Below are 21,553 nucleotides of genomic sequence, written 5' to 3' on the forward strand. Positions count from 1 at the left end.
AAAAGATTTTATTTATTTATTCATGAGAAACACAGAGAGAGAGAGGCAGAGACACAGGCCTCGGGAGAAGCAGGCTCCTCGCAGGGAGCCCGATGTGGGACTCCATCCTGGGGTCCTGGGATCACAGCCTGAACCGAAGGCAGACTCACCTGTTGAGCCACCCAGGTGTCCCAATAAATGAAATCTTAAAAAATAAAAGAAGGGGAAAAATCCCTTTAAAAATTTTTTAAAAATAGAAACATTTCTGTGCTTTTAAACCATATTTACAATAATTATCAGACTTTATAATTTAATTAATTTTCATGCTCACCATCAGGACTAATACCATGCACTTCTACTTCACAAGTCTTTATCTATATTAAACACTCAGTCATTTACAGGGTACATCTGTGAGTGAATTTTCTTAGGGTGGAGTCTTGTTTTTTATGATTTAAAAAAAATTGTTTTAAAAGATTTATTTATTTATTTGAGAGAGAAAGAGAGCAGGGGGGAGAGGCAGAGGGAGGGACAGAGAAACTCAAGTAGACTGCGCTGAGTTCGGAGCACTTCGTGGGACTCGATCTCATAACCCTGAGATCAGACCTGAGCCGAAACCAAGAGTCAGACACTTAACCAACTATGCCACCTAGGCCCTCACCCCGCAAAAAATATTTTTAAGTAATCTGTACACCCAATGTGGGGCTCAAGCTCACGACCCTGAGATCAAGAGTTGCACACTCTACCGACTGAGCCAGGTGGGCACACCAAGGGTGGAATCTTTAGAGGTCATATATAAATGAGAATGATTTTGATGGCTTTTGCACATGACTTGATACGGGATTAGTGTCTCACACACAGCCTTCCCCTTCAAAATATTATACATTCTGTCTTGTGTATCCTGCTGATACAGGCTAGTTGGGTCCAAGGACCCAGAGGGGGTCCCACAGGACCAGCCAAGAGGGTCCCTGGCCACGTGCAGGATAGAAATCAAACACGAGCCCAGAGGAAGTGCGAACAGAGTTTATTGGAGACGTAGAGAGAGTGCACGTACAGACCCAGTGGCTCAGAGACTCAGAAGGAAGGAGAGTGAGTCTCGTCTTTCCTCGAGAGTTTGGGGTTTTATTGAAGACGATGGTCTGGGGTGCGAGTCCTCTCAGGCATCCAGGAACTGGTCAAACAAGGACAAGGGCTCTAGTGTCCTCCCGTAAGTCACTTGGGCCCTGGAGCCAGGGGTCTTGGCATCAAGGTTCTGGAGTCAGTGGTCTTGGGAACTGTTCGTGACAACCCGCCCAGTCACCCCTCAGATGTTATCGATTGTGCTGGAAGACTCCAGAGAAATCGTTAACTCCTTGACCTTTACAAGGAGGACGTACGTTAAGGCACGTGTAAGGCCTGGGTGCGGGTCCTAGCCAGACCAGAAGCAGGAAAAGGAGCAAAAAGGCAGGGTTTTTGTTTTTTGTTTTTTTTCCCACAGGGTCCCTTCTGTTTTCCTGTCTCCCTGTTGCTCTGTGACACTCAGGAGAAGCCTGATTTCGTACTCTGTAGGCAACCTTTTTTTTTTTTACCAAAAATCTACGTCATTCTTTATCTTTGAAATTAAACCATTAGCTGCTCACCTTCAGATATCGAACAACTTTAGTCCATTTTGCTTTGACTATGATACAGTCTTGCCATCTGGAGATGAAACTTTTTCCTTCGACTTGAGAAAATTGTATTCTTTTCTCCAAATATCCTTTTTTAAAATTTTTTTTAATTTATTTATGATAGTCACAGAGAGAGAGAGAGAGGCAGAGACATAGGCAGAGGGAGAAGCAGGCTCCATGCACCAGGAGCCCGAAGTGGGATTCGATCCCAGGTCTCCAGGATCGCGCCCTGGGCCAAAGGCAGGCGCTAAACCGCTGTGCCACCCAGGGATCCCTCCAAATATCCTTTATCTTCCACTTGTTCTGGAATTTTCTTTCGGACACATCAATAATCCATGTATTGGATCTCTAGTCTCTGTGTCTCATATCTGATTTTCTTAGGCTGCTACTGCACGCGTCTTGGGATAAATGCGATCACCCTTTGAATTTTAAGCTTCCAAGCACAGTTCATCTCCTGGTCAAAGCTGGAGCAGTTAGTACTGAGGTCAGCAGCTCTCTTTCCCTCCTTTTGTGAAGGAGGAAAAATCATTTTCCCTCTCCTGCTGGGATCTTGGCTGAGACGCTCCTATAATAAAAAGACAAACTAACAAGAGAGAAAAAAAACCAGAAGTTCAATAATATGTATACGTTCTGCATACATCCGTGGGAGAGACTCTCAGAAAGGGCCCAGGTCCCCACCTTCCATGTCATCTTCAGCTGAAGACAAAACAAAGACATTGGGGGTAGGGTGCCAGGGATAGGAGGTTACCCGGCAAAGCGCAGAAAGCAAGGTTCAGGCTCCATGCAGATTGGTCGGTGCCTCCTCCATTAGTAGAAGTTACTAGAGATTTGCTCATCCCTTTCTTCCCTGTACAGTGAGGGACAGTCACCCTTACAAATGGAGATTTCCCTTATAGATGTAAATGTTCTTACAAAAGGATAACTTCTGTTCCATTTTCAGAGCTTCTGTGTCTGCTGTTCCTTAAAAACAACCAACTCAAGGCAACCCTTCCACCAAAGAGGCATATTTTGGGATGACAAGTTCTGCTCCCCTTCCCCTGTCAATGTGGGATCTCAAGAAAATGTGCAAGGCAGACGGGTGTGTGTGTGTGTGTGTGTGAGTTTTTGAGGCTGTATTTTATAGAATTGGGCGGGGGTGGGAGTGCCAACCAAACTCCTCTGGCTATGGAACATTTGTTGGCTTCTGATGCCTGCGACCACTAGCGGCCCACCTCCAACCACTTCTGGGCTGGCAGGTGCGTTCTTGCAGGTGCACAGTCCGAAGACTCAACCCACAGTGAGCCGGAAGTCTGGTCTCAGCAGTGGCCAGATGCTGTGCATGTGGTCAAGGTGTGTGCAAGGTGTGTGTCCTCCTCGGCAGGCGGCGGCCGAGGACCCAGTGAGAGGCCTCTGGAGAGGACCTGCCGGCTACAGCAGCCCTACTCGGGGACAGTTTGTAATAGGCGCCCCCCCCCCCAATCCCAGACCCCCAGCCAGGATCACACATTATATTTTACTGTCCTGTCTTTTTTGTCACCTTTAATCTGGAGGAGTTCTGGCCTCCTCTGGTCTTTAGTGGCATTGGCATTGTGGACGAATACAGGGCCGCTGTGCAGCAACGGAGCCGGGGCGCAGGCGTGTGACAGCACCTGGCCAAGGGTCCCACGCAGACCAGATTTGGCCACCGGCCACCGCTGACAAAATCCAAAGGCCGAGAGACGGTGGTGGTGAAATGAGAAAGGAATGTATTTCAATGAGACCAATAGCCGGGAAGAGAGTGGACTAGGGTCTCGGAGACCGTGTCCAGAGTGCCAGACGTACGTCCAGGTTTAGAGAAGGAGAATGTGGGGCACGGGCAGGTGGGTGCCTGCAGGTGGGACCGTGAAGGTCAAGTCCATCATGGTCCTGGGGTCAGTCACAGGCAGGGGCTCGCTGGCTCAGGGCGGCCCTGGTTGCTTGAGAGGGTAGTTTCGGTTCCCATCAGGGCCTGCTTTGCCTGCAATGTCTTCTGCTTGAGCCAAGAGACAAAGTGGGAAGAACCCAACTAGAAAGTCTGAGGTCGAAATGGAGGCAGCTGGGGCACCTGGGTGACTCAGTGGTTGAGCGTCTGTCTGCCTTTGGCTCAGGGCATGATCCTGGGGGTCCTGGGATCGAGTCCCGCATTGGGCTCCCCGCATGGAGCCTGCTTCTCCCTCTGCCTGTGTCTCTACCTCTCTGAGTGTGTCTCTCATGAATAAATAAATAAATAATCTTTAAAAAAATAAAAATTATTTTTTTTTTAAAAGGAGGCAGCTGAAGTTTCAGTAACATGTTGGAGGGTATTTGATGTTTTCTCAAGATTACAATCAGGTGATGAATTTCTGGCAAGAGAATTTCATAAGTGATGCCGTGTCTTTATCAACGTATTTTATCAGTAGACATCATTTTGGTGCTGACTAATCATTGAGTTAAGGCGGTGTCGTCTATGCTTCTCTACTGTAAAGGTCCCTTTTTCTCCTTTGCAATTAATATGAACTATTAAGGGGCACCTGGGTGGCTCAGTCGGTTAAACATCTGCCTTTGGCTCAGGTCGTGATCCCAGTGTCCTGGGATCGAGCCCCATGTCAGCTCCTCCCTCAGCAGAGAATCTGCTTCTCCCTCTTTCTGCCTCTCTCCTTTGCTCTCACTCAAATAAATACAATCTTTTTTTTAAATTTTTTATTTTTTTATAAGATTTCATTTATTTATTCATGAGAGACACACACACACACACACACACAGAGAGAGAGAGAGAGAGAGAGAGAGAGAGAGAGGCAGAGACACCAGCAGAGGGAGAAGCAGGCTTCATGCAGGGAGCCCGACATGGGGCTCGATCCCGGGTCTCCAGGATCACATCCTGGGCTGAAGGCAGGTGCTAAACCACTGAGTCACCCCGGGATCCCCTAAATAAAATCTTTAAAAAATATATATGAACTATTAAATTTTGAGACTGTAATATACAGTGTACGTTTTTAGTTCTTGTTCAACCTGGATACTCCACAGGAACTTGCACTAGCACATTGTCCAGAACCAACCTCTTTGGCTTCACTCTGTGTATGTGGCGTCTCTTTCCAAATTTCCTCTCTCTGCTGTCATGTCATCTTCCACCCAGAGTTTTCGGCTAGAAATCTCAGGCAGCTCTAACTTCTTTTTCTCCTTTGCACCTGAAGGGAAGGAAACATTCTTCTCTACTCTTCAAGGTCTTCCAACTGGACTAAGGATTAAACCGACACGAGACCGATCAACAGGAGAAAAAAAAAAATCCAAGTTTTCTTACATGTGTACAGAGGCCCCATCCCATCATGAAATTGAGACCCAAGAGATTGACAAGGCAGGCAGGTTTTATACTTTTCTAGACAAAGAGACAATTCCTCTGGGAGGAATTGACAGGGCAGAGAAAAGTGAATCTTGGGAGCTTCAATTAGTAAGGAATTCTAAACAATTCAGGCTGGGGTAGTAAATTACTAAAAAGTAACAAGGGTCGTGTAGAGGCCGCGTTTAGGCAACAGGCTTGAGCAATGGGACGTAGAGCAAGGCCAAAGGGCCCACAGGGACCACCCAGCTGGCTACGACGAGGCCTATCAGGCGAGCCACCTCAAAATCTCCGGAAGTCCTGGCTGACCAATGGGTTACTTGCAACTGAACACAGGTACCAAGAAAGGAAAATTCGAAACATTCCCCATCCCTGCTCACCTTCCCCCTTAAATACAGCCCACCCACCGCCTCCTGGCAGACAGCGTCTCTTCTCTTCTGTCCTGCCCGCTGCTCCGTGTAGTGTATTCAATAAACTTCTATTTTTCTTCTGCCCGATTTGGTTGCCCCACCTTTGGGACCCCATCTGATCAAGAGAGACACCACGGGTTGTTGATACAGACTTCCTGGCTCTAAATTTCCCATCTCTGGTGATAAGGATCTCTCTTTACTCCCTACCACAGGGCGGGTACCTTTCGCGTGGGAGACTTAGTTCCTGCTTTCAGGAGGACAGAGGCGGGTCTGCGAGTCCTACTTGTGCAGGCTGCCCCTGAAGTAACTTTTAGTTACAATAATCAAAATGCAAAGTGGCACATTTGGGGGCAGCTTACCCTGGGCCCCTTGTCACCCAAAAGGCCAACAAGTCCTCCTGATTCTGTCTCAGAAACATCTCCCAGATCAAGTGCCACCTCTACCCCAATACTTCAACAGCCTCCTAACTGGCTTCCGTGCTTCCAGAATACCATCTCTATTCTAGGCCATCCTCCGTGCTATTCCAGAATTATTTCCCTACTTGTTGACCTATTACTATCTACTTGTTGACCTCTCTTCATATACAGAAAGTAACTGTTCAGGATATGTACAATATCATCCAAGATTCCATAACTTGACCCCACGCTACCTCCCCAACCCCCTGTTCTGCACTCCCCACTTTTCCCCTGACCACAAGCCAAAATGAACGGCCTCATTCCCCACATGTTTCATGTCGTTCAAAACCTTATGTCTTGGTCCCTGGTATTCTCTCAACTTGGGATGCCTTTCCTTCATTTATCCTTAGACCCTTGCTCATCCTTTCCAGACTTGTATCCGAGAGAATCTTGTCTTTGAAGGTTTTCTCATCCTCTTCCTCACAGGAATTAGCTGCCCTCTGCCCAGACCCATAAGCTCCAGGATTACCAAGACTGCGGCTCACTCAGTGTTGTGCCTCCAAGCACCTAGACTGTTGCTGGGCAGTTTTTCATAAACATTTGCTGAGTGAGTGAAGGCACAGGGCAGCCAACAGCATACCGCAGGTTGACAGAGTGTGACAATGAATGTAAAGCTGGTTATATAACTGCACGAACATTTCATATATTTGTGTCCTAGAAACAATAACTTAATACATCCAGACTCATCGGCACTAGAGTTTCCGTTTCCGCATGTAACAACATATGTTGAGAGAATTTCTAGCAGAGCCCAAGTTGTATCTTAGTCGTAGTGGAAATGTCACTGAAATATTGCATCATGTCTTGGGGGCCTGAGAAAGGTGCAATTCACTTAATTCACTGTGAGTTAGTGTAGTTATTAGAATAAACTTTGTCATTTGTTGCCAAAACATTAACTAGAATAATGCATCTTGATTGAGGGGGTCTTTTTTGTTTGGTTGGTTTTTGTTTTTTTTTTTTTTTTTGGTTTTACCCTCCATGTGCTGGAAAAAGAAAGGACGTTATGACTGATGAACAGAGTTATTATCAGAGATTTCTTTCTAAAAGCACCTTTCAGGCTACATTACTGTGTCAGTGTGGAACGTTCTCCAATAGTAAACAATGAAAATAGATTATCCTTAGTAGGGGGAAGGAGAACACTTTATTTTTAAATGCACAGTATAAATCTTTACTACCTAAGGTCAAACTATGCTATAACATGTACATCCCCAATTTTAGTGGATTAGAGAAACTAGAAATCTATTTCTTTTTCATACAAGGTCCAAAAGTGGTGCTTCTGATGGGTCGGTGACATTCCTCCAAGTGACAATTCTGGTACCTCGTTTTCTTCTATCTTGTGGCTCTGCCATTTTCAACATATGGCCTCCAAGGTCACAGGTAATAGGAAAGAATTCAAAGGATGGTACCTGGAGGAGTGTAATGGGCGGGGCCTGGGATTCATCCCTTTACTACTGAATACATTTCATTGGTTAGGATGTGGTCACATGACCACCCTGCACTTCAAGGGCAGCTGGGAAATGTGGGTGCTCCAGAGGCAGAAGAGAGGGCTTTGTTCAACAGCTAGGCAGTCGATGCCATGAAGGCCCGATTTTCTGTGTCTCCTTTATCAACTACTAGAAGCCTAGTCCGTGAAGAGTTGTGATCACAATCATGAACCAATACTATAAGATTTAATTGTCAAAACAAACACCTTATTAAATTAATATATGGTGCTTACTAAAGCATGAAACTAAAGATGGAAAACAGAATGATTTTTTCTTAGTTCATCCTGAGTTGGATAAAAATAAAATACTTGTGAAACTACTTAACAGCATATAGTTGAACAAAAAAATCAAAATGGCTGCACGAATGCTTCAGTGAAGCTTGATTTTATTTTTTTAAAGATTTTATTTTAACTTAAATTCAATTTGCCAACATATAGCACCCAGTGCTCATCCCATCAAGCGCCCTCCTTAGTGCCTGTCACCCAGTGACCCCATCCCCCTACTCTCCTTCCCTTCTGCAACCCTTTGTTTCTTTCCCAGAGTTAGGAGTCTCTTATGGTTTGTCTTCCTCTAATTTTTCCCCACTCAGTTTCCCTCCTTTTTAAGATTTTATTTATTTATTCATGAGAGACATACAGAAAGAGTCAGAGACACAGGCAGAGGGAGAAGCAGGCTCCATGCAGGGAGCCTGATGTGGGACTCGATCCCGGGACCCCAGGATCACGACCTGAGCCAAAGGCAGATGCTCAACCATTGAGCCACCCAGGTGCCTGTAGTTTGATTTTAGAATAACCTTTTTCCTCACTTCCTCAAACCTCCCCTCCTCCTTTCTTAGCCTTCTGTTTCAGGAACCCAGTACCACCCTGAAAACAACTAAGGAGGCTGGCAACACATGCACAATCCCTGTCTAAACTGGCTAGATCCAAAAAAACAAAACAAAACTGGCTAGATCCTGTGTTCCCCTGTAAAGCAGCCCTCCTCCTCCTCCTGGAAGGCTTGCAGTCTTTGAAGGCCAGAGCCTGCCACAGCCTCCTTCGCCCAGCAAAGTGATAAAGCTATTGTCCCTCTTTATCCCAGACTCTGTCTTTGCATTATATTTTGGTTCTGAAGCACAGAGGTTGGTTTTCTACAACACTTGTTTATTGAGACTTGCAGTTAATTCGGATTTTGCTGTCATTACAACGTGGAAAGCTGTCACTTTAGTTCATGCTGGAAAAATTGGAAGAGTTGGTTTGTACCATGGCTACTAAAATGCTATGGCATAAATACATGTCACCTAGCGTTTGACAAAGGCAGCCTGCCCCAAGAAATTCAGTCAGGTGGAGGCAATTAATGTGATTGTGCCTGAATGACTCAGCTGGGGGTGTGGACTCACAGAACCCAGGAGAGAAGGGCCATGTGCGTGTAGGAGTGAAGCCGTGGGAGCCCTGTGATTAAACCTGAGGAGTAGCTGGCTAGTCCTGGAACAGTCAATCTGAAGACTTTTTGGGTACATGTAGAGCCAGCAGTTTTATGGGGAAAAAAAGGAGAGTAGAGAAGCAGGCATTACACAGTGATAGCCAAATGGAGTGAGCCAAGGGGGGGACAGAACTATTTCTTTTCTGTCTGTGTCATGGGTGGTGTAGAGGCCAAGGGCATGCTGCCCCAAGATGGGCCACTTTAGCATAAAGATTATTTTGAGTTCAAAGCAATCAAAACCCTGCGGTTTCAGGAAAAGCTCTTTACCTGCCTCTCGACTGCCTAAAAAGGGTTTAGATGGAGGACCTGCTCCAGGAAGGCAGCTGTCGCCATAAATACCCTATGATAGGAACTGGGCACGACAGGGATGAAGCTAGCAAACCCGTTTGATCAAAGTCCTTTCTGTCCCATTGTTTCTGAGTGGCCTGGCAAACATTTGCTTATCAAACATTTACTCTTCTCCATCTTCCTGTAAACTGCATTCCTTCTCTTTGAAGTCCCAAATGCCTACTTCCTTCTCCTTAATTCAGGATGACATACATACTTCATTATGTCTGTCTTGGAATTTCATGGCTGTGTGCATTCCCCATAAGCATAAAATTAAATTTGATTTTCTCCTGTTGATCTGTCTCATGTTAATTTGATTCTTAGTCTGGTTAGAAGGACCTAGAAGAGCAGAGGAAATTCTTCCTTCCCGACAGTAGCATATCCGGTGAGTTCCTAAAGCTGCAAACACCTCTTTGTTTATGATGAATGGTCAGGAAATCTCATGGACTGAACCTAAATGAAAGGAAGTGTTTGGCAAGCCATCTTATTTCCTCTTGTAGTGTCATCTCCAGATGCCTTTGTGTGAGGCGAGTTAATAAGGCAGCCTTTCCTAAAAGAGGAAGCACATAATAACAGCCGCCATCACTGAGCACACAGCGCAGAGTGGGTACCCTACTAGGCACGTACACATGTTATTCTGGTTGCAGATGGTGGTTGTTTTTGAAAGGAACTAACTTGCTAATTTTCTTTTTAATTTTTTTCTGATTGTGCTAAATGAGTGAGATATGTCAAACCACACCAAACAATAGCAATTGTGGAATAATAGCCCCCTTCCTTCTCTAAAAGTGAAAGGATGTAATTTGCAAAAGACAGATAGATTCGGAAATACAAAAATTAAACTTATTCAGAGGCGCCTAGGTGACTCAGCTGGTTAAGTGTCTGCCTTCAGCTCAGGTCATGATCCCGGGATCCTGGGATCAAGTCCCACATTGGGCTCCCCACTCAGCAGGGTGTCTGCTTGTCCCTCTTCCTCTCCCCCCCGCCTCTCAAATAAATAAATAAAATCTTTTTAAAAATTAAACTTGTTCATAAGAATATTAAAATAGTTCGATTTGGACTAAGCACTGGAGTTATTTTCTAAAGAATCCATTCATAACTGAAAAATATTTTAAGTTACTGATCAGACTCCATGTATTTATTCATTTTGGATTAGGCACTATGTTTGTAAGAGAGTAAGCACATGGTCATTGCTTATCTGGGGTCTTCAATTTGGGGAGGAAAAAAAAACAGTGGTCCTTAAACACTGAGATCACTTGGGGAGTTTAAAAAAAATACTGATGCCTGGGTCTCGCTTCCAGAGATTGTGAGGTCATGAGCTTAGAGTGTGCGGGCTACGTTGAGATCCTTTGCAGATAGACATGTAAGAAGTGTCTGGAGCATAGGGGAGAGGATTAGTTGGCCTGGGACCATAGGATGTGAAGGCTTTGAGCTTAAGTTTCGAAAGATGAATAGGAGTTTCCCAGGCACACAAATCTGGAAAGTCATCTTGGGAAATGGTACGTGTGAAGGTCCAAAAGAAGGAAGAAAGCATGGCATTTTGAGAGCGTTACCCTCAATGGGTACTGCTGGCATGTTACTTGTAATGGGACAGGTTGGGGGAGATGAGTCAAGAAGATATTAAGTCCAGGCTTTTCAAAGGTTAGGCTTCCCCTCATAGGCAGTGGAGGGGTGTTGAATTTTGAGCAAGATGAGATCTGGAAAAAATGGAAAATCACTTGTCTAAATAATCAAATCCCCAGCCTGCTTTTATACAGGTTTCACTCTCAAATGAAGGAGAGAAAGTCCTGTAAAAACTGTGTCTTGTACAGAAACAGAGGCCAGTAGAGTGGGTTTCTCTCTGTATTACTTAATTCTGCTGGTTTGAAAACGTGCCAGTTATATGGGCACAGATCTCATGAGAGCCCAGAGATTTGTGGGAAGCATGGAGTGTAGGCTACAATAGAGAGGGACGTTGACCCAGGGAGCCTTAAATACAACAGGGAGGGGAATGGTAGTGACATTTCTGATCTGCTCATTGACAAAACTGTTAAAATATCTACCCTCGAGTGATGAACTTCTCCAGGGGACTCTAACAGGTTTCCTAATCCTTGGTCCCAAGGGAAGACCATTTTATTTTTTCAATTAAAAAATTATTTATTTATTTATTTATTTGCGAGAGAGACAGAGAGAGCATGAGCAGGGCAGGGGCAGAGGGAGAAGCAGACTCCCCTCTGAGCGAGGAGCCTGAGGCAGGGGCTCAATCCCAGGACCCTGACATCATGACCTGAGCCCAAGTCAGATGCTCAACCGACTGAGCCACCCAGGCACCCGAGAGAAAAAAAAAAACAAAAACATTTTAAGGTATTTGACGGTCATCCTGTGCCCTTGCTGGCTGGTTAGCGTGAACATGCAGATTTAAAAGTTTTTAGGAGCTGACTGTGATGGTTACCCAAAAAGCTTGCGTGGCATGACCAGGCTCCTGCTTCGAGCCTGGAGGTGAAAGAATAAAGAGAACAAATTCAGGATGGTCCTGCCTCTAGGGAGGGGGCCATGTCCCATCACGGTCACTTTCGTAGAGGCAGACGAATGGAGAGCATATTTAAGGATGGCCTTGCTTCTAAATTGGAGTCCACCATTGTCATGGTCACTCTTGAGCTGAACAGAGAAGAGAATTACACCCACAGCATTTGTTAAATAGGGACAAAGAAAATTATCGTGCAGGGATCCCTGGGTGGCTCAGCGGTTTAGCCCCTGCCTTCTGCCCTGGGGCGGGCGTGATCCTGGAGACGCGGGATCGAGTCCCACGTCGGGCTCCCTGCATGGAGCCTGCTTCTCCCTCTGCCTATGTCTCTGCCTCTCTTTCTGTGTCTCTATGTCTCTCATCAATCAATAAAATCTTTAAAAAAAAGAAAATTATCGTGCAGTGCACCTACTCTCTCTGGCCCCTTTTGAACCCAGCAAATAGATTTGTTTTGTATCACGCAGGCAGTACCTTGAAGTTAGTAAATCAGAAAGCTAAGACTTTTTCTGTCACTTTAACAGCTTTGAAAACAGTGAATATATTACTCTTCTCATTTTTCTTCCTAAGCCTCGACTTTTAAAATTGCAATCAATACAAGAAAAAAAAATCACATTTAAATCAGGGTGGAAAGATTAGAACGGGAGAGGAGATTACACCATAGCCTGACATGAGCTCTGGTTGACCCTCTGCCGCGACCCTCAGTGACAGGACTTGGCCACGCGTGCAGGGCTCCAGCACACCCAATGCTATTCTGTGGAGGCTATTCTTTCTTTCTCCTCCTCCTCTTCTTCTTCTTCTTCTTCTTCTTCTTCTTCTTCTTCTTCTTATTTATTTGAGAGAGAGAGAGAGAGAGAGAGGAGGGAGAGGGAGAGAATGAGCAATGGGGAGGGGCAGAGAGAGAAGCAGGCCCTCTGCTGAGCAGGGAGCCTGGTGGGAGGCTCGATCCCAGCACCCTGGCATCATGACCCAAGCCAAAGGCAGACACTTAGCTGACTGAGCCACCCAGGTGCCCCAACACATATGCTTCTGAATTAAAGCATTACAAACAAGAGCTCCCTGAGTTCTTTTTTTTCAAGATTTTAATTTATTTATTTTTGAGAGAAAGAGGGAGCACACGTGAGCAGGGGGGAGGGGCAGTGGGGAAGAGAAAATCTCAAGCAGACTCTGAGCAGAGCTTGGAGCCTGATGCAGGGCTCCATCTCCAGACCCTGAGATCATGACCCGAGCCAAAACCGAGAGTCGGATGCCTAACCGACTGAGCCACCCGAGAGCTGCCCGAGTTCTACTAGCAATTGTACTTTCAAAGATTTTTTAAAAATTCATTTATTCACGAGAGACCCAGAGAGAGAGGCAGAGACACAGGCAGAGGGAGAAGCAGGTTCCCTGTGGGGAGCCCGATGCGGGACTCGATCCCAGGACCCCAGGATCTCCCCCTGGGCCGAAGGCAGGCGCTCAACCGCTGAGCCACCCAGGCGCCCCTGGGCTACTCTTTCAAAGGCAATACCTGTGGGCTGGAAAACAGTCTCTCTTACATAACAACGAATCCATATTCAACTACACTGCAAATTACTTCTAAATCGTACGGTTGCTATTTACCAAGGTTTTCAAGTATTTGGCAATATGACTTTGACAAAGAGCTCGTGCTGGGTATTTTTCTTTTTTCCCCCTTCCAGCCTCAAAGTAAACTCTTGTTCCTGATCACGAATTTGTTTCAAAGTGTTCAGAGCTGGGAATAATCCAGTTTGTGGTACGTATGTGTGTGTAGAAGAAAATGAACTGGGATCAAGGATAGAATCATCCACATTAATTTTTATTTTATTTTATTTATTTTTTTTTTTCACATTGAATTTTAAATCTCAAGAACGTTCCAGAGAGAATAGAGAAACTCACATGTGCTCTCATGGGTCCGGGGGGTACATAGTCCTTTTGTAGACCAACCACCTTTCTAATGGGTCGGAATTGTCATGAGGTACCTTCCAACTCTCATGTGAGGGACAGATGAAATAAAAAGCCAGGGTCGCTTGGGGGGCTCAGCGTTTGAGAGGCTCCCTTCGGCTCAGGTCCTGGGATCGAGTCCCATGTCGGGCTCCCTGCATGGAGCCTGCTTCTCCCTCTGCCTGTGTCTCTGCCTCTCTCTGTGGGTCTCTCATGGATAAATAAGCAAATCTTTTTTTTTTTTTAAGATTTTTTTTTTTTTTTTTTTTTTATGATAGGCACACAGTGAGGGAGAGAGAGGCAGAGACACAGGCAGAGGGAGAAGCAGGCTCCATGCATCGGGAGCCCGACGTGGGATTCGATCCCGGGTCTCCAGGATCGCGCCCTGGGCCAAAGGCAGGCGCCAAACCGCTGCGCCACCCAGGGATCCCCAAATCTTTAAAAAATAATAATAAATAAATAGCCAAACTGCTGTACCTGAAGGCCATGTCGCCCTATCTTTAGCAAGGAGAGCAGAAATGAAACTTTTCTTTCCACACCTAAGTGACGCCAGGTTTGATGTACCCGCTATCCTTAGCACACTCTGTTCCTTTTGCCGGCCTGCTCCTCTGTGCTTTTAGCTCTGAACCTCCTTCCTGAAAATGTCATTTTTATTTGTCTGCAGAAATAAAACCCTTGTTTTATTGTTTTTCCAGGTTTTAATATCGAACGTATTGGTTAGTTTTGTTACTCAATGAGGAAGCAGTAAGGAGGTCCTGGGGGCTGGGAAAGGTCACAGAGTCTGGAGACCAAGACCTAGTCCCTCGTGGTGGCACGGCAGCCCTGGTTGTGATGGAACAACGACTCTTCTATTGTACTTACGCCACACCTCTGAACACACACACACGCACACGTACACAATACCTTCAGATAAAAGCACACATAAAGTTGCATGCGTACAATAGCAGAAAACAAAAATTGTAGGGACACGTGGGGGGCTCAGCAGTTGAGCATCTGCCTTCAGCCCAGGGTATGGTCCCAGGGTCCTGGGATGAGTCCCACATCGGGCTCCCCACAGGGAACCTGCTTCTCCCTCTGCTTGTGTCTCTGCCTCTCTCTCTGGGTCTCTCGTGAATAAATGAATTTTTAAAAAATCTTTGAAAGTACAATTGCTAGTAGAACTCGGGCAGCTCTCGGGTGGCTCAGTCGGTTAGGCATCCGACTCTTGGTTTTGGCTCGGGTCATGATCTCAGGGTCTGGAGATGGAGCCCTGCATCAGGCTCCAAGCTCTGCTCAGAGTCTGCTTGAGATTTTCTCTTCCCCACTGCCCCTCCCCCCTGCTCACGTGTGCTCCCTCTTTCTCTCAAAAATAAATAAATTAAAATCTTGAAAAAAAAGAACTCAGGGAGCTCTTGTTTGTAATGCTTTAATTCAGAAGCATATGTGTTGGGGCACCTGGGTGGCTCAGTCAGTTAAGTGTCTGCCTTTGGCTCGGGTCATGATGCCAGGGTGCTGGGATCGAGCCTCCCACCAGGCTCCCTGCTCAGCAGAGGGCCTGCTTCTCTCTCTGCCCCTCCCCATTGCTCATTCTCTCCCTCTCCCTCCTCTCTCTCTCTCTCTCTAAAATAAATAAATAAAATAAATTTTTTTAAAAGAAGCATTTATTGGAATATATGCTAAGTGAAATCTATTGAAATATTTTGCTAACTGAATTTTAGTATAAGCAGTTTTCTTTGTAACTCCATGCATTTTGGCATTTTGCTTATGCATTGAAATGCTTACTCTGGACAAGGTCCTGTGGATTTTGTCAGACCACCGTTGGACGTCGTAGTACAGAAAAAAATTCAAACGCTGACTCCAGAGAGGTAAGAACGATAACTTCACATGGTACAGAACTTTCTGATGATCTCACTTGATACAAGTACAAGTACAGGCTTGGAAGATCTAGAAGGGAGATAAGATAGCATGTCTCTTAAATTGTAAACCTCTTTCTGCTAAAAAAAATAATAATAAAAATAAAATAAAATCCCATGATTTTGAGTATTTGCTAAAGTTACTAAGAGCAATCAGAGAGCAAGATTCACGGGGCCCAATACCTTGCTTTTTTTTTTTTTTTTTTCAAAGATGTTATTTATTTATTCATGAGAGACACACAGAGAGAGGCAGAGACACAGGCAGAGGGAGAAGCAGGCTCCCTGCGGGGAGCCCGAGGTGGGACTTGATTCCAGGACCCCAGGATCACAAAGGCAGATGTTCAACCACTGAGCCATCCAGGCGTCCCCCTACATCCTGCTTTTTAAATCGTATCCTATTCACTGAGAGAATAAAACTTGAACAATTTACTTTGTCTGTGTGAGTATGGCCTTTGCCATCTTGAAATAATTTCTTCTGAATTAAGGCATTAAAGGGCAATCAATCAGCTGAACAATGGGAGACTGGCCCCAGAGTGGGCCAGGTCCTGATGTTATTTGTTATATTTTAATATCATACATTGTATGTCATCTCGGGCCTCCTACTGTCCCTGTAATCCTCTCGAGTATCCCTCAGCTACGCTCTGGCGCCCAGTTGGAAGGCCGGAATGTACCATCGCTCCTGGTTACAGGCCCTCTTCCCACGGAACCGCCTCGGACTGCTCTACCCCAACATCTGCTGAAGACAGACTTCCAGTTCTTCACTCCCTTATCACTGAGCATTTTTCCAGCATCAGACATTATTTGTCTCTCAAAGTATTATAATCCTGGCTCTAACCTATTTGATATTTTTTGCAGGAAATATTTAAGTATCTTTTTATTAAAGCATAACATACATAGGGGGAAAGTGTACACTTTAGACGTGGAAACTTGAGTTTTTGCAAAGTGAACATACCTGTGTAAACAGTACCCAGATGGAGAAACTCAGCATCACCCATACCCCAGGAGCTCTCTCGTGACCCCTTCCCGGCCCTATGCCCACCCCCCTAACCCCACCAACAGCAACTACAAGGCTGACTTCTAACAGCCCAGATTAGGTTTTCTCCCCCCTGTTTTTTCATACTCTACAGAAATGAAACCATCAAGTATTGCATTTGTGTCTGGCTTCTTTCTCTCAACACTGTTTGTGAGATTCAGGTTACTGGAAAATTTTAAACTCGAAAGTTTAATTCTTGTTTATCCCTCTTGAAGGTTAGTGTACGGTGTGGGGAAAAGAACAAAAATATTTCTTTTAGAAAAGTTGACTCTCAGGGGACCTAAGAATCCAGCCCTCGTAGTTTGGATAGTACTGTTTTTCACTTGTTCTGTGCTTTCTTTTTCTTAGAAATTGAGCTTTGATTATCATTCTGTTTCCTGTCCAGAGTCAGCGTTGAGTACAATGAAGCTGTGGCCTCGGGTATATTGGACACCTCGCACAGAAATTGTACCTGAATTCTTGAAAGCAATTAGAAGGTAGAGCTTGCTGCCCCGCAAAGCCACCCAGAGCATCGTAGCTGCACATCTAAAGCGAGCCAGGCTCTACTGCGTTATTACGTATTTAAAATCCTTTCTTGACTCCTAACTCTGGGAAACGAACTAGGGGTGGTGGAAGGGGAGGTGGGCGGGGGGTGGGGGTGACTGGGTGGCGGGCACTGAGGGGGGCACTTGATGGGATGAGCACTGGGTGTCATTCTATATGTTGGCAAATTGAACACCAATAAAAAATAAATATAAAAAAATAAAAATAATAAAATCCTTTCTCATAGCTGCCTATCTGTGTTACATGCCTTACAACGTCGATGAGCAGAACCAACACGGGGCAGTGGGAAGAAAGCTGAGCAAAAGTGATAAAAGACTCCTATTCTGTTCCAAACGTGGGCTCATCCAGTTGGGTCACACTGAGTCTTTGAGCAACACTTGCCCTCATCTCTCAGGCTTGAAGGAAAGAATGAGACCACGTGTAAGAAAGGCTTCACAGACTGTACTGGGCCACACGGTTGCGAGCTGCCCCACATCACTGCACCCTCTCATTCCACGCTTGCTGTTCCTATTCACAGGAGATCTGATTCCTTCTTTCTGCTCAGCACTTCTTTTCCATGACCTTCTCCCTGCTCAGTGGCTCATTTTCCTTTCCTACCTGTTCTTCGATGCCTACCTCCAAGTCTGACATGTTCGTGAAGTTTCTCGTGAAGTTTCTGCCATATGTGCCCGTTGCTTTCTCTCTCTTCTTTGGACTCCTTTTATCCTCATGGATAATGTTCCTTCTTTGTTTTCTTTCCTCAAATAGAAAAAAATATATATATACACACACACACACGATATATATATATGCACATATATATACACACACAGATATATAATATTTTGGTGGGTCTGCGAGCTTAAAAAGGACATGGCAGGCATTTCACGCATAGTGTTCATTGCTTGTAAGTATTTAAAAAGAAGGGATAAATTCAAAGGTGCACTGGCAAAAGCCCTGGTTTGTAGCATTTGCTGATTTCCATGGTGTAAATACTTCCATCATGGCCGATGTCAAGCTACCAGCCTGTCATCAATCAACTCACACAACTCCTGAATTTTTAAGAATTAGATCTTATGGGCCAGTGTGAGCTGGCTCCAGCACCCCACTTGACAAAATGCTATAAATAAGAAGTCCCTTCTAAATAAACATCATAACCTTCTTCCTGAGTCATAAGAAAATCTGGTATTCAAGTTTGTCAAAGTCATTCTGGTGCTTCCTAGTCTCCCAAGAGAAGGTTGGAGATGAACATTTTTCAAGAATAGATTAACATGGACAGATGCTACAAGCCAATGCCTAATTTCTCAGAAGCATCTTGCTCTGTCTGTCGAGTGTGGCCAACGCCACAAAGTGATTCATCTGTATCATGTGTGTGACTCGGTGTCACCTTAATTAGAAATGCCACTCTTCTAACCATAGAACTGCGCTTCAATTTTAATTTGAAAAATGAAAATGTTCCCACTGCGGAAAATGTATTTCCAACATGTTGAAGCTTTGAGTAGAAGGCTCTCAATTGGTGAGGTGCAGGATTTTGGTCTTGAAGCTGTAGGAAACTCTTCAGAGCTCCAGGGCGGCAGGGGAAGGAGGCCAGGGCACCAGGGAGACTTCCTAAAGAGAAACATACCAGAAAGCAACCAAAGGCCCTATACATTCCTTGAGTGTTTTGAGAGATTTAGTACTAAAGTCTCAACAAAAAGCTTAAAATCATACAGTAATCGTCTGCTTGGCAGAAAAACACAGTTTCTTAAAAAACCATATGAAGTTCATTTTTAACAATCCATGTCTCTGTAGAGAAAGCAATCTGGTTTAGTGAGGTCAGATTCTTATAAGCATCAAATAAGATTCATCAAGATATGATAAATTTGGACTTTTTACCTAGCCTGAGCCAGATCTTTGGAAATTTACTATCTCTGGGTCACAAGGAAAGAGCGAGGTGAAATGCACACGAGCAGACGTACAAAGGCCATATGAAGGAATAATTGAACTACGCTATGCTAGCTGAGCCCTGATCCTTTGTTTTCTGAGACAGAACTAGGAACTGACCTACATACCAATCATTTATTTTTTTTCTCTTGAATTAAAAATGAGTTCACTGTACAAAAGTGGCTGGTTTCCACGGGGTGGGGGGTGGATCAAGGGAATGATACAAATGGTTTGCATTCAAAGGGCCTCTGTAAACAATGAAAAGCAATTCTCTGGAACTGTAGAACTTAAAATAAATAAAGCATGTGGGCATTTTGGGTGGAAATCATAGGGGTTTGAGATATTGAAGTCCCAGCTCACAGTAGTTCAAAATCTGACCTTATTTAGAAATAGGATCATTGTAGATGTAATTACTGAAGATGATGTCATACTCAAAAATCTTCAACAAAATACCAGCAAACCCAATTTAAGAGCACATCAAAAGGTTTATTCACCATGACCAAGTGGGATCTATTCTGGAATATAAGAGTGGTTCAGCATATGAGAATTAATCAGTATAACATGACACAGTGATAGAATGTGAGACAAAAACCACATGATCATTTCAATTAATGCAGGACAAGCATTTGACAAGATCCAACACCTTTTCATGATAAACAAACAAACACCCAACATACCAGGAGTAGAAGGAAACTACCCCCACATAATGAAAACCACATATGGGGGACTTGGGTGGCTCAGTGGTTGAGCATCTGCCTTCAGCCCAGGGCATGATTCTGGGGTCCTGGGATCAAGTCCCGCATTGGGCTCCCTGCAGGGAGCCTGCTTCTCCCTCTGCCTGTGTCTCTGCCTCTCTCTCTCTCTCTCTCTCTGTGTCTCTCATGAATAAATAAATAAAGTCTCTAAAATAAATAAATACATACATACATACATACAAACCACATATGAAAACCCCAATAGCAAACATCATACTCAGTAGTAAAAGATGAAAAATCTCCTCTAAGATCATGAGCACGATAAGAATGCTCTCTCTTGCCACTTTAGTTCAATGTAGTATTGAAGTCCCAGACAAACCGAATAGATAAGAAAAAAAAAAGAAAAGGGATTCAAATTCAGAAGAAGTAAAATTATCTTTGTTTGCAGGGGACATGAGCTTATATGGGAAAACTCGAAAGAACTCCACAGAAAAGTGTTAGAACTAATAAATGATTTAGCAAAGTTGCAGGAAACAAAGTGAATGTGCTAAAATCAATTGTGGCTCTACGCACTGGCAGTGAACAATCAGAAAAGAAAATTTAAAAAATATTTACAGCAGCATCAAAAAGAATAAAATACTTAGGAAAAAACCTAAGCGAGGAGGTGAAAGACTCACATATGGAAAACTATAAAACACAGTTGAAAGAAATTAAAGACATAAATAAATGGAAAGACATTTGTGTTCATGGATTGAAAAACTTAGTATTGTTGGGATGTCAGTACTATCCAAAGCGATCTACAAATTCATGCAAGCCCTGTCAAAATCCCAGCTGCACTTTTTGCAGCCAACCCCCTCCCAAAAAAGCCAGAAAAAAAAATTTAAAATTCATGTGAAATCTCTAGGGACCCCAAATAGTCAAAACAATGTTGAAAAAGAAGAGTGAAGTTAGAGGTCTCACACTTTGTGATTTCAAAACATATTTTTTAAAAAGATTTTTATCTATTTATTCATGAGAGACAGAGAGAGAGAGACAGAGAGAGAGAGAGAGGCAGAGACATAGGCAGAAGGAGAAGCAGGCTCCATGTTGGGAGCCTGATGTGGGACTTGATCCCGGAACCTCGGGATCACGCCCTGAGCCAAAGGCAGATGCTCAATCACTGAGCCACCCAGGTGTCCTTCAAAACATATTTGAAAGCTATAGAAATCAGGGGCCCCTGGGGGGCTCAGTCAGTTGAATGTCTGCCTTCAGCTCAGGTCCTGGTCCTAGGGTCCTGGGAATTGGGCCCTGCATCAGGCTCCCTGCTCTGTGGGGAGTCGGCTTCTCCCTCTCTGCCTGCTGCTGCTCCCTTTGCTTATGGTCTCTCTCTCAAATAAATAAAATATTTAAAAAATAAAGAAAGAGAAAGAAAGAAATAGTATTCAAAAGAGTGTGGTACTGGCATAAAGACAGACCTTTAGACTAATGGAATAGAACAGAGAGACCCCAAATAAATCGTCAGATATGTGGTTAACTGGTCTTCAACATAGGTGCCAAGACCATTTGATGGGGGAAAGGATGAACCTTTTCAACTAATAGTGCTGGGGAAACTGGATATCCACATGCCAAAGGGTGAAGTTGAACCTTGCTCTTATACCATATATAAAAATGAACCCAAAAGTAGATTAAAGACCTGAACTTAAGACTCAAAACTGTAAAACTCCCAGAAGAAAATGAAGGGGGGCAGGATGAGATATTTCCAAATGTGCTGCTTTGACATAAAGATTATTTTGAGTTAGAAATAATCAAAACCCAGCAGATTCAGGAAAAGTAGTCCTGCCCCACCCCCCCAACTGCCTCCATTTACAGTGGAAATGAGAGCCTGCGAGGGAGGGGAAGTACTATCAGAGGCCCCTTGGGCCAGAAGGAGCTTCATCTGCATCACAAAACCATCTTGTTTCTGCAAACCTCTCCTTTCACCTTCTTGCCAATGGGCTTTCTTCCCTTGGTG

At 44.5% G+C, this 21,553-nt stretch overlaps 1 long non-coding RNA gene across 2 annotated transcripts in view; it reads right to left on the reverse strand.

Annotated features, from left to right (window-relative positions):
* Positions 1-983: 983 nt before the first annotated feature.
* The window catches only part of LOC144307832 (uncharacterized), a 60,043-nt gene continuing 39,473 nt past the window's right edge, over positions 984-21,553 (reverse strand). The window contains exons 3-6 of one of the 2 annotated variants that reach the window (XR_013374530.1): positions 17,582-17,704; positions 15,260-15,421; positions 4,655-4,783; positions 984-2,187 (exon numbers count right to left, since the gene is read on the reverse strand). This is a non-coding gene — a long non-coding RNA (uncharacterized LOC144307832). Of the gene's footprint in view, positions 2,188-4,654; positions 4,784-15,120; positions 15,422-17,581; positions 17,705-21,553 lie in introns of those variants that run through there. The other variant, XR_013374531.1, reaches the window with a different exon arrangement.

This window comes from Canis aureus, chromosome X, assembly GCF_053574225.1.
Source record: "Canis aureus isolate CA01 chromosome X, VMU_Caureus_v.1.0, whole genome shotgun sequence".
NCBI classification, from domain to species: Eukaryota; Metazoa; Chordata; class Mammalia; order Carnivora; family Canidae; genus Canis; species Canis aureus.